The following is a 13,582-nucleotide window of genomic DNA, read 5'->3' on the forward strand; positions in this document are numbered from 1 at the left end:
TTTTTTCAAACTAATGCTCTTGAAGAATGATCTAACACAGACTGATTTAGAAAAAGGTGCAAGGCTGTCATGTGAGCTTTGCATCCCATTTTTCTGAAGACTATGGAGACAGGTGCTGGAAGGCCAAGAAGGTTCACAAAACTGAAGAATGAAGAGCCTGAGGAGCTTTTGCCTTTTAGATCAATAGCCTACCTAAGGAAACTCCAACCTCCTTGTCTCTGCAGGACTTTTCATATTGGGAAGCCACAACATCAGCAACCAGCCCACTCAGTTTTGGAATTGTCTCCCTGCACCTGAAGGATGCCATCTAGTGATGAGTACTGTGTCAGCAGAATGTAGTTTGTTCACTGATGTTCCAGCTCCAATTCAGTAAGAATTAAGAAGACTACAAGAATTACTCTCTTACTTGATTGAATTAGTATGATATTTTAGCATTTAAGTTTAAGAGTTGACTACCTGACAGCCACCTTTTAGATTTAGCACTAAGAGGGTGCCTCTACACGAGACACTAACTGCACAGCAGCCTAATAACACTGCTAGTTAGCATGCTGGGCAAAAACTGTGCTAATATGCTACTTCACAGTAGTATTAGGCTACTGTGCAGTAAGTGTCGCTAAAAACCCATGTGCCGGCATAAGTGTACAGTAGCATGAGTTACTGTGCATTGATTTAATACGTGGCTAACCAAGTACTAAACTTAACACACAGTAACTACGGCACATTCATGAACATGTAGATGCACCCACAAAGATTGATTATTTTGTACTAATTTGATCACTGTTTTGTACAAACTTCCAGGAAGCCAGCAGAGTTACCAGAGGTATGGTCATCGGTCAGGAAGAGCCATGCTGCCTCGACATGTCGTGTTCCTCTCCCTGAGCTTATATAAGAGAGTGGAGGGTAAGGTGATAGGAGTCAGGTATCGGAGTGGGTGGAGAAACAGGCACTGTTGGATGCTTTATGCAGGCTTCTTCCAGCTTTTGGGACTAGTAGTAGACTGCAAATCACACTGGCAACAATAGCCTCTTGGATTTAATGGTAATACAGTTTTGATAATAGACACCACAGGCTATGAAAGCACATTTTTCTGCTTTGAGATACTTTCATACCCTTTTTTCTGCAATCCTTCTTCCTTCTTGCTCTCCACTGAATGCCTACCAAAATGCAGTCCTTCCCATAGTTAAAGTTCTTCTGTCATTGTCTGATACCAGATTTTATTGAACTTTGAATTAAACATGCCATATGTGAACAGAAGTCCATGCCATGCTGTCATCCCTTTCTGTAGATCTCCAGCCGCAGAAGGTTGGCAGAAAGGATATTGAAAATCCAAAGAAACCATTCTCTCATCTCAAATTGCAGTTTCCTAAAGCCAATTCCTTCTTTGGCTTCCAAACCTCTAAGCTCTTGGACAACCTCAATTTCTACTCTGTCAACAGGAATTAGTAGTGCTCAGTTAATTGAGAATATACTATTTGAAGATTTTTAATTTTGTTAAATCATGTAATAAATTTTGTGTAGGTATAATCAGATCAAAACTCTTTCTTCTCATGTTTGCATAATATGCTTTGAATTTTATTTTGACTCTCTTAGTATTTCTGAAATATAAGCATCTGTTATGGTCCAGCTGTGACAGACATACAAACACTCCAACAATGTGCTTGCATCTGTTTAGGCTTGCAAGTTATGAATATGATCTCATGAGGGAGCTGGTTCTCTTACAAGTGATGCTCATTGCTTTGCAGAATAAGGTTTTGTACTCTTTATTTCACATCTCCTTTCTTCCTGCAATATGCTTTGTCTGACTCATGGCCCATTGGCTGCATGAGGCCTGAGAAGCATTAACTTGTGGCCAGTGGGCTCTTCACCTGGACACCTCTTCCCTAACTCCTTTGCTGTTACTTGGGTCTCCAGGTTCCTCCTCATGCCACTAGATTCCACTTCCTGATGCAGGGGCAGGGTGGCCCAAGTGAGTCCAGGGAGTCTTCACAGCCAATATGGCAGGGTATTTCAGGGAGTCTGCATAGTATGAGAACCCCCACGATGGGGAGGCAATGGGGAACCATGCAGCATGGGGTCCCTGGCTGCTTAGAAGTTGAACAGCCCTGCTCTAGATAATCTTCTTCAAAAGACACATGATTGCTCCTGCGTCTCATGGAGGTCAGCTGCCTCCTAGCTGGTATGTAGCCAGAAGCCTTGTCATTCTAGATCACATTCTGATTCATATGTAAAAGCACCTATGAAAAAGCATATCCCACCTTCAAATAGGCTGCTATAGTCAACATGGACTCTGTTAATATGGTACATGTTCAGTTCAGAGTTGAGCATTGTCTAAGTACAGTTAATGTTTTGTCCAAATCATGCATTGCCTATTTGTCCATCCTTCCCATGGAGATGAACTGACCACTTCAGATGCTGTTGACCAGCCACATGGAATATGTCAGGAAAGTGGGAGAATGATCTCCTTATGGGAGATTAATAGAGCTGAAAAAAAGAAAGTACAGCTTTTCTGATTGAAGACAAAAGTTTACAAGGGAAATATAATCTGCCCAACAATTTGCAATGATACAGTTTTGTTCTGGTTTGTCAGTATGCTTTCAATATACCATAGATCACTGTAGAAGTGGGGTTGCATTCTTATCTAAAGTATTGACATTAATGTAACTAACAGACAGAAAAAAATATTCTATAGCAAAATGAATCCTGGTAATGTTGTTAAGTAATCCAGAATATCACTGAAGTAACTACAGGTGATTTCATAGTGTTCCACACCAAGTATAAATGCTACTCTCTTCAAAGCCCTCAGAAGCAGTGAGACAGGTCATATGCATCTCTGCCTCTTGACATGGGAAGGGGATTTAGTTGCCTCTGGTGCACTGTATTTTTTATCCCTTCCATCCCTACTTTAGCTGGAAGACCCTCTGTACTCATGGTCCCTTGACTGTGGAAAGTGGGAGGTTTGATTGGGCATGGAGAAAATGTCAGTGTTTCTCTCCTGAGCCCTGCAAAGAATGCGCAAGAAACTAAACATGTTTACTGTCTTACTTTTGCTCTCTCTCTTCATTGAGAAATACCATCTGTCTGGGGGTATAGAACAGATGTTGATAGGAAGTCAGTGGAAGTGTTGTTCTAGTGCATGTATGTTGTCAGAGGAGAATCCAGAGCCACACGGGATGAAAAATACTGCAGCATCCAAGGGATTCTGTCTGGATGTACCTGTACCCACAGAACTTGTGGGTCATATGTGTGCTGCTTCTCTTAGGGACAAAAATCTTTTCAGGAGTTTGCCAGGGAATTGGCTGAAGCTGCGCACTCCTGGTGTATGGTTGTAATGGGAGACTTTAACTACCCAGACATCTTGTGGGAGGAGTGCTCGGCCAAATCCGAGCGGTTGCAAAGCTTTCTCTCGCACGTGGATGACCTCTATCTGATGTAGAAAGTTTACGGGCCAACAAGAAGTAAAGTGCTGCTAGACCTGGTACTGGCAGCCAGGGATGACCTAATCAGTGACCTAACAATCGAAGGGAAACTGGGTGACAGTGACCATGAGCTGATCACCTTCACCATCTGCCATAAATCTGGTAAGTCAGTCACTAATACAGAAGTCCTTGACTTCAGGAAAGCTGACTTTGACAAGCTAAGGAGGCTTGTCAGTGAGGCCCTAAAGAGCCACAGCCCAAAGGGGAGGGGAGTTCAGGACAAGTGGTTGCAATCCTGGATGTGCAAACATCCCGTCTTGGAGGAAAGGCAGCAAAAGGGCACAGCAGCCCCCTTGGCTCTCCAGGGAACTAGCGGACCTCCTGAGTCTTAAAAGACAGACCTACAAAGGATGGAGGACTGGAACCTCCACCAAGGAGGAATACTCTGCTCTGGTCTGGACCTGCACAGAGCAAACCAGGAAAGCCAAGGCTGCAATGGAACTTCAGCTAGCTACAAATATCAAGGACAATAAAAAGTCCTTTTTTAGATATGTGGGGAGCCGGAGGAAAAGCAAGGGCAACATTGGACCCCTGCTTAACCAGATGGGACAACTGACAACCTATGCCCAGGAAAAAGCTAACTTGCTAAATGGGTACTTTGTATCAGTTTTTCACCAGTACCATGGATGCCCCTGCCCACTGTGGGTCAGGGAGGCCTGGGTGAGGGAGATTCCTTACCCTCCATCGAGGCTGACCTCGTGAAGGAACACCTTGACAGGCTGGATACTTTCAAGTCAGCTGGCCCTGACGGTTTACACATCAGTTTACAGTTTATGGATCTTTCAGAACTCCTGGCGCTCTGCTGAAGTGCTCGAAGATTGGAAGAAGGCCAATGTCATGTCTATCTTCAAGAAAGAGAGGAAAGTAGATCCAGCAAACTACAGACCCATCGGCCTGACCTCTATCCTGGGCAAGGTCTTGGAAAAGGTTATCAAAGAGGCCATCCTTAACAGGCTAGCTGACGGCAATATCCTGAGGGATGCCCAGCATGGGTTTGTTGTGGGTAGGTCTTGCTTGACCAATCTCATTTCCTTTTATGACCAGGTGACCTATCACCTGGACAAGGGTGAAGAGATTGATGTCATATATCTTAACTTTAAAAAAGCCTTTGATCTGGCATCCCATGATCACCTCTTGGCAAAACTGGCTAACTGCAGCCTCGATGTCACCACGATCCACTGGCTGGGGAATTGGCTCCATGGTAGGACCCAAAGGGTGGTGGTTGACGGAAGCCAATCATCATGGTGCCCTGTGACCAGTGGAGTCCACAATTCAAAAAGGATGTGGAGAAGCCTGAGAGAGTGCAGAGGAGAGCCACGCGCAAGATCAGAGGTCAGGAAAAGAGACCTTATGATGAGAGGCTGAGAGCCATGGGCCTCTTCAGCCTAGAAAAGCACAGGTTCAGGGGTGATCTGGTGGCTACCTATAAGTTTATCACAGGTGCTCACCAGGATCTGGGGGAACGTCTGTTCACCAGAGCGCCCCAAGGGATGACAAGATCGAATGGTCACAAATTCTGCCATGACCGATTCAGGCTGGACTTAAGGAAGATCTTCTTTACTGTCCAAGCCCCCAAGGTTTGGAATAGACTACCACCGGAGGAGGTTCAAGCACCCATTTTGAACACCTTCAAGACACACTTGGATTCTTATGTTGCTGGGATCCTATGATCCCTGCTGACTTTCTGCCCCTGGGGCAGGGGGCTGGACTCGATGATCCTCCGGGGTCCCTTCCAGCCCGAATGTCTATGAAATCTATGAAAAGGATCATTTATATTATTCCAAAATACAAACACTTAAAATAGGCAACTTTAACAGATTTTTTGTAGTTATTAAGTATTGACCATGTAGGTGACTGTCACCTTATTTCAGTATTGTTATACGTAAGTTAGAAATAACTAGTTATGGAAATCTTAAATCTTACATGTTATTTTTATTAAGTATAAAAAAGTTACATTTTTCAAGAATGTGAGTAAGTCTTCTCTGTCTGCTCCCTCAAACCCTACATTATCATGTCATGTTGTCTAACGTACTGAATATTACTAGCCCCTCCTTCTCCTCAAATACAGTGATAGATCACAGATGGATTAATAGATTCCCTAGGCTTAATCAGGGTAATTAACCTGAGGTTTTGGGTCATCCCCAATCTCAAAATTGGCTTCCTGCAAACAGCTACACTGGGGTCTGATGAGTTCTGGGTTAGTTTATTGCCATCGGCAGGTGCACATGTGCCTTAGGGCCTACAGCTGGGAAGGGGCTGGGACTGAGCTGTCTCTAGCCCCTTCTCCACCATCCACCCTGAGGTGTGCATGCACTCACTGCCTGCAATGAGCTGGGCTTGGACTCTGCAAACCCCGTGCAACTGCTTGCATCCTCCCGGCTGCCTGCCACAGCCAACCTGGGCCTAGGCTGTGGGCAGGCCCCTGCTGCCAGCCACAGAGCCCAGGCAGCTTACAGACTCCCTGTTGCCTGCTGCCTGCTGCAAGCAGCCCTGCTTGCCCCCTTCTCCACCTCCCCGCCCCTCCCCCCTCCCCCCCCGCATCCTCCAGGACTGCAGGGCTTCCTGCCCTTTTCTGTGCTTACTGATATATTTTTGGTTTGGGGGGTTTCTTTCTTACCAAGTCTGCCAAAATCACAGAGCCAGCTGTTTTTTGTGGCATACGTCTGACTTCATGTTTCCTGTGAAAAACACAAAATCGCTTTTTTGGTAGGTCCCTAGTTATAGAAGAAAATCAACCCCTACTCCTGTGTCCAGGCATTTTGTAACCTGGTCATAAAAAGAGACTAGATTAGTCAGGCATGATCTACCCGCTATGAACCTGTGCTGGTTTCCCCTCAGCATAATTTGTCCTGCCGGGCTCTCGCAAATGTGAGCCTTGATAATTTTTTCAAAGACTTTGCCAAGGATGGAGGTGAGACTGACTGGCCTATAGTCGCCTGGGTCCTCCTTCCTCCCCTTTTTGAAAATGGGGACCACGTTAGCCCTTTTCCAGTCCTCCGGGACTTGGCCTAGTCTGGAGTCCTGCTGCTGCCTCTCTACAATCCCAGTGAGAGCCTTGTCCTGCCCCTCACTTCAACAAAGAATATTTAGTTTGGATTTTTAGAAGAACTTTCTAACTATGAGGGCAGTTAACCATTGAAACAAGTTACCTATAGAAACGTATTTGCATCCCTAGAAGCCTTTAAAAGCAGGTTAAGTGAAAATTTGGATGAGATGCTTTAGACTAGGGAACACCTGCCTTGAGCAGGGAGCTGGACTAGATGTCCTCTTCAGGTCTTTACAAGCACTTCTTTCCTATTCTGGGAGGCAGATAAGAATTCTGGAGGAAAGAAAATCTGTTGGTTAGGTGTAATAAAACCTATCCAGGCTGGAAGATTTTAGTTTTCCCACAGCTGAGCTTGGTTTCACAGAGGATCCTAACCCTAGCAATATTGGCTTCAGGAAGGAGGCTGTCAATAGATGGAAGCTGACTCTCACAGGAAACAGGGATGTTGATAGAGAGAGTGTGCTCTGTGCAGAATAGGCTAATTGTGTCTACTCAGAGGTGGGAATGACCTGGGTCTAATTGAGCTACACGGGGAGATGCTAGCCATAACTGAGGAAGTGTGTATCTAGGCTTCTCATGATGTTAATCTATTTTCCTAACAGTTTGTACCCCAGAAGGAGGAAAAGAAAAATGCTTTATTGTGAGAAGCTGTTTTTGTTTCACTGCAAACATATGCAGTCACAGGCTTCTAAAGGGTAAGCATTATAAATGCCAAAAATTAGTTGGGTCTATGCTGCCAGTGCATTTGCAAACTCGGAGTGTAGCCCAGAGTTCCCATTTGAAGGTATGGCTGTAGTATAGTCACTAGCCAACACAGGCACCAGTGGCTATAGCAGCATTGATCTCAGAGGAAGCTGACCATTCAACTAGTAAATCTGTTTTTCAGGCTGATCTCTGTGTTGCTGCAGCTAGACTGCTACCAGATGAACTACAGTTCAAAAATGGGGTGGGGATGTGTACCATATGCTGTAATTGCAGTACTAAGTACTGAGTGGCTGGATCATTTTGTTCTAGATAGAATGAGGTGCAAAAAGTAAGGCATGCCATCTAAAAGTTAAACTCAACAAGCTAAAAGGAATCTAAGGGTATAAACCCACATATATTTGGAGGTATTTCATAAGGGCAGCAGCTGTTACATTCTAGTTCTTATGTTTGGACAAGCTGGGAATGGGATAAATGTAGCAAAACCACTCAAGCTTTAAAGGTAATGTTGGAGCAGTTTATGGTACGTTGGTATCCTTCTCAGCTTTTTGTCTGCCTGCAACAATTAGAACATAACATTCTCCTTCTGAGACCCCTCCTAATGTATCATAACCGAAGACAGGGTTTGCCCTGTAGCTGCCATACTTAGCTCTTTAAACTAGCCAGTTCAGAGTGAGTTCATTTTTACAACAGCAAACTGCTTTTTTTTTAACATAGACAAAGAAATTATGAACAAGAACAGAATCAACATCAATGATAATTTTTAAAGGTAGCTTTCCTGAATTGGACTTTGAGTAGTATTTTTTGTCAATTAAGAATTTCTCCCTAATTTTTCTGTTGTACAAAATAGAGTTTCTTAGCTGCAGAGGCAAGAGACCTTAAATTTAAACAAGGCCCTTAAAATGGCTTTGAAAAACATAATAAAACTGAATGAAGAGCTGATTCTAGATAGTACTTTTCTTTTTCTTTCATTTTCTTTCTTTGATAGGTTGTTTGTTTATGATCATGACAATTATTTAAATCAGGGGTGGCCAACCTGTGGCCCATGTGCCACAAGTGACGCTGACAGACTACATGTGTGGCATGTGGCAGGTCAGGGAGGAGGCAGGCAGCACAGTGGCAGATGGGACAGGAAGCAGAAACCAGAGCAGCAGATCAGGCAGGGAAAGGAGATTAGAGTAGCACTCAGGAGGACACTTGGTTTAATTTGTGACTTTTTAATTTTAATTTGTAATTTAAGCTGTTCATTTGTTTAAAATGAAGTTTATTTTTCAGAATTTTTAAAGGATTTTTCAACCATGGTGTTTGGCTGTTCTCATCGTCCTAACATTTATTTTTCCTGCAAAAAAAAAAAAAAAAATCAACCACAAAATAATTCTCAACTGTAATTATTGTAGGATTTTGGAGGGGTGGGGGTGAACAGGCAGGTGAGAGAGTAGGTTGTTGTTTGGGCTTTTTCCCCACATGTATGTCAGCTCAGCAGCAATATTAGGACATACTCAGTTTCTTTGGATTAATGTTTGTCTTGTTTCCCATAGACTTCAAAGTTCTCAGTTCATCTTCCATCCAAGTACCAGCCAGGCCAAGGGTTGCTTAAGAGATCAGAATAGATATGTGTATTCAGCCTGGCCTGGTTGGCAGTCTTGTAGGCTTTCCTAAATATTACACATTTTTTGTACTTTACCACTTTTATTTTTTTAGAGTCTGATTTGAACCATTAGTTATCTTTTGTGCTGCTGCAAGAGTGTAGAGCTTTGAAGTTCACATAGATTCAGCTAAACAAACTAATTATCCCCTCCCTCTTAGTGTTTTGATCTTTGATGGTTTATTATGAAGTAAGTAATGAAATAACTAGATAAATATGGATGGCTTTAATTAAATAAAGAATATACCTAGCTTCTGACATTGTTAGCTACCAATAATAGTTTGAAGATTGGCTATTTCTTCTTACTAAACTTGAGTTTAATTAAAAGTAAACCAACAGTAATTAAGGAGAGAGAGAATTAAATATTCCTTATCAGAGTGCTTTAACTCTAGTTGCTGAATAACAGCAACTGATAAATGTAAACCTATTGATCTGTTCTTTTATCCTAATTCCTATATTGTGAATATAATGGGAAATGTTTTTTCTTCTCCTTAATTAATAAGAAATTGTTGTTCAGGGTCTAATCAACAGTTCTTTGAATTCTGCATCCATATAAAATTAAACTTCTTACATAGTAAAGCATCTTAAATCTTCTTGTATGCAGCCTAAACCACCCAGGCATACATTTAACTGACAACCCACCATTAGCTAGCAAATGAAGAGTCAGACTGCTGAGAACAGCAAGTTGCACCTATCATCATTGCTTAGCTAAAGAAAAGGTTAAAATGTACAATTGGTCCTGGATGACTGTGCTACTCTTGCTTATCAGGGAGACTTTTTCCTCATCAGAAATGAGCATTAGGCATCACACAACAGTTTCTTTTCAGTATTTTTAAAGTACACATTCATGACCACAACATAGTCTTGTACTGTTGCAACATCTGTTATGAATGCACAGTTTGATTCATGCACAGTAGTATTTAACAATCAAGAAAGGTGCCTTACAATGTGTTTTTCAAAATTAATAGAATATCTTGAAACTAAATTCAGATTTTGTGTATGGTAATTGCACAACCAGTTGTTAACACCAGGTCTGAATTTGTTTCTCTCTCTTCCTAGGAATGAACATGAAAGATTACCAAACTGGAAATGTTCTGAAAACAGAAGACCTGATTTGTTTCTGCAGCCTAGGTCACTTCAGGCAGGGTTGGGGGGGGGGAGGGTGTTAGCATTAGGTAGCATTAAGACATCTCTGTGCTTCCCTGATTCTGAGATAGTCCTTGGGGATAAATTAGCCTCTCTATGGCTATTCTAAGACATGCATGATTTTAACAACCTCAAAGGCCAAAATATCAGACATGTGACTGAGTTGAAAAATAATTAAAAAATGAGAAGATAATTAATGCTGATCAACATATTCTTCTAGAACATACATTTCATCAGAAAACTCTCATTATGTTCTCTCATGAGATCCAAGTTTCGTGACTGAATAGATATAACTGACTTTTGTAAGGTGTTCGCCTTTGTACTACATGCTATTTGATTTAAATTATCTCTATATAATATCTATAAAGCACATATTACATTGGTTAAGAACACACTAACAGATCTCAAAAAGTAGTTGTCAGTGGTGTATCTGTGGCAGGGCACTGTTGGTGCCTGCCACTTTAAGAGCTGAGCCAAGCAGCCAGCAGGTGCTTGATTGCAGTGGCCATTTTAGATCTCTGGCCACCTATATAAACAGAGTAGTTTGCTGTTGGCAGGACAGGCAGAAACATTGCCTAGCTGCAAGGCTGTATTCAACATCCTGAAGGTAAGGACAGGAGCTGTAGGGGATGGCTTGGAGGCTCCTGGTCCTGGTCTTGGGCATGACCTAAAATTGCACCCTCCTGGGGGTGGGTGGCCTTGTGGGACTCTCAGTGGTGTGGGAGACCCCAGGAAAGGCCAGGCCAATTACCACTCTGGTGAAAGGCAGGTAGGAGCGCCTTAATCCCAGCCTTCAATTTTGGGTGGGTCATTTATCACTGGAGGTAGTGGGGCCAGGCATGGCTGCAGCCACCTGAGCCTAGTGGGGGGGTGCAAAACCTTAAGGAGCAAGTGTGGGGGCCAGGCACAGCTGTGGCTACCTGGGCCCTGTGGGGTGCAAGACCCCGGGGAGAGGTAGTTGGGGCCCAGCACAGCTATGGCAACCTGAGCCCACCATGAAGGGGTGGAGATGAGGAGCCCCAGTGAGGGGGAAAACAAGAGGGCTGGGAGTCCAGTATTGTCTGAGTGTACAGAGTTGCCCTGGGAAAGGGAAAAGGCAAGCTTAGACCCGGTTGGGAAATTGGCTGGCCACTACCCTGGTGAGGGTCATGGGAGAGGCCCAAAAGACGGTACATCTGCCACCCAAGGTATGAGCTAGCTAAAGCCTGTGGCCTAAAGGGCCCACTGCAAGAGGGAGCAAGGCAGTACAAGTTGTCGAGGCATGAAAGAGACCCCGTGAGAGCGGATGGAGTGTAAGAGGTCATAGTGAGAGGAAAGCAGTATGAATGTGTGTGCGTCTGATACCTGACAACGAGGCCTAAGCTTGGTCTGGCTGTAGGCTGGGAGCAGTGCGTCATCTGGATGTCATCTGCGAGGCTTGGGCTGTGGTGTAGGGGAGGAATGGCACTGCAGATAGAGCCCCCTGGCATCGGGACAAGAATGGGCAGCCTCCTGCCTTAATTAACCCCTCAAGTAACAACAAGGCATGGCAGGAGAGACAGGTAGGTGCCATGCCCAGAGGCAAGTGGGGAAACTAGCACTATGGCTGGTCAGGGAGTTCCCACTTCGTCACAGTATCATCTTTTGAGTGGAGTCTTCCTAATGGGCCCTTCAAATGAAATGCGCTTTCATTTTCAATATACCCTAATACAAAGTTATACATTTAGTAACAAGGAATGCAAGCAATATTAACATGAATATGGGATTGTACCTGGGCAGCAATGACTCTTTAAATGATTTAAATGTCCTAGTGGACAAGCCTGAGCTCAAAATTTGTTACTGTGGCAAAAAAGACTGAATATAATTCTCAGCTGTATAAATAGGTAAACAGTGAGCAAAATGAGGGAGATGAATTTACCTCTTTATTATGACATTAGTTACTAATGATGTAGAAGAGAAAACCAGTACAAAAGCTGTGGCTGGAAACTGAACAACTTTCAAATTAGAAATAACGCACAAATTAAGAAAGTGGTATCTTCAAATGAAGTGTGAATATGTTGGTAGATGTTTTGGTCAAATACAAATTTCTGAGCTCAATTCAAGGATAACTGTGTAATTCAATAGTCTGTTATACAGGAGACCAGACCTTCTTATAGTCCCTTTGTGGACCTAAACTCCATTAATTATTCACTTTCTTTCCCATGTAATGTGCTAAGTAGAGTCGCTGTTCAAATCCTATTAAGGTGTGGCTCCATTGAAGATCAGTTAAAATGTCATCTTTATACTCAACCAGAAATCACTTCCTGTATTTAGAATTACAGCTATTGATTTATAGAATCATAAAATTAGGGTTGGAAGGGACCTCAGGAAGTCATCTAATCCAACCCCCTGCTCAAAGCAGGACCATCCCCAACTAGATCATCCCAGCCAAGGCTTTATCTAGCCAGGTGTCAAAAACCTCCGAAGATGGAGGTTCCATAGCTATTCTGGGTAACCTGTTCCAGTGCTTTACTACCCTCCTACTGAGAACATTTTTCCTAATATCTAATCTAAACTTCCCTGGTGCAGCTTGAGGCCACTGTTCTTTTTCTGTCACCACTGAGAATAGTAAAGCTCCATCCTCTTTGTAACCACCCTTCAGGTAGTTGAAGGCTGCTATTAAATCTCCCCTCAATCTTCTCTTCTCCAAACTAAATAAGCCCAGTTCCCTCAGCCTCTCCTCAGAAGTCATGTGCCCTAGCCACCTAACCATTTTTGCTGCCCTCTACTGGACTCTCTCCAATTTGTCCACATCCTTTCTTTAATGGGGGGCCCAAAACTGGATGCAGTACTCCAGATGTGGCCTCACCAGTGCCAAATAGAAGAGAAAAATCACTTCCCTCAATCTGCTGGCAGTGCTTCAACTAATGCAGCCCAGTATGCCGTTAGCCTTCTTTGCAACAAGGGCACGCTGTTGGCTTATATTTAGTTTATTGTCCACTGTAACCCCTAGGTCCTTTTCATCAGAGCTGCTGCTTAGCCAAAAGGCTGAAGTAATCAATGCCTTTTTCACCTGAGTCTTCACAGGCAAGATCAGCTCCCAGACTACTGCACCTGGCAGCACAGTTTGGGGAAAAGGTGAGCAGCCAACAGTAGTGAAAGAACAGGTTGGAGACTATTTAGAAAAGTTGGATGTGTACAAGTCTATGGAGCTGGACATGATACACCGGAGGGTGCTGAGGGAGTTAGCCAATGTAAGATGGTTTGAAAATTGGCTGGATTGTTGGGCCCAAACAATCAAGTAATCAATGGCTCAGTGTCTAGTTGGCAGCTGGTATCAAGTGTTTCCAGCAGATCAATGGAAATGATTCTTCCCCTCTATTTGGCACTGGTGAGGCTATATCTGGAGTACTGTGTCCAGTTTTGGGCCCCCCACTACAGAAAGGATATGGACAAATTGGAGAGAGTCCAGCAGAGGGCAACAAAAATGGTTAGTGGGCTTGGGGTACAGACGCGTGAGGTAACTAACTGATTGCCCTACTTTCTCAGGAAAAATGAGAAGACCTCCCTTGTTGTCCCCTCTTCCTTGTGCTTCTTCCAGGTCACCCA

The 13,582-nt window shown here is 43.5% G+C and overlaps 1 long non-coding RNA gene across 13 annotated transcripts in view; it reads right to left on the bottom strand.

Annotated features, from left to right (window-relative positions):
• Positions 1–13,582, bottom strand: part of LOC109285791 (uncharacterized) — a 167,043-nt gene that overhangs the window by 82,558 nt on the left and 70,903 nt on the right. For 7 of the 13 annotated variants that reach the window (XR_009462683.1, XR_009462680.1, XR_009462681.1 and 4 more), the window contains one exon: positions 8,426–8,563. The exons of 2 other annotated variants lie outside the window; for them this stretch is intronic. This is a non-coding gene — a long non-coding RNA (uncharacterized LOC109285791). Of the gene's footprint in view, positions 1–849; positions 2,482–3,938; positions 5,231–6,093; positions 6,155–8,425; positions 8,564–8,722; positions 8,817–13,582 lie in introns of those variants that run through there. 4 more of the 13 variants (XR_009462676.1, XR_009462677.1, XR_009462674.1 and 1 more) reach the window with 4 other exon arrangements.

This window comes from Alligator mississippiensis, chromosome 5 (genome assembly GCF_030867095.1).
Source record: "Alligator mississippiensis isolate rAllMis1 chromosome 5, rAllMis1, whole genome shotgun sequence".
Classification (NCBI taxonomy): Eukaryota; Metazoa; Chordata; order Crocodylia; family Alligatoridae; genus Alligator; species Alligator mississippiensis.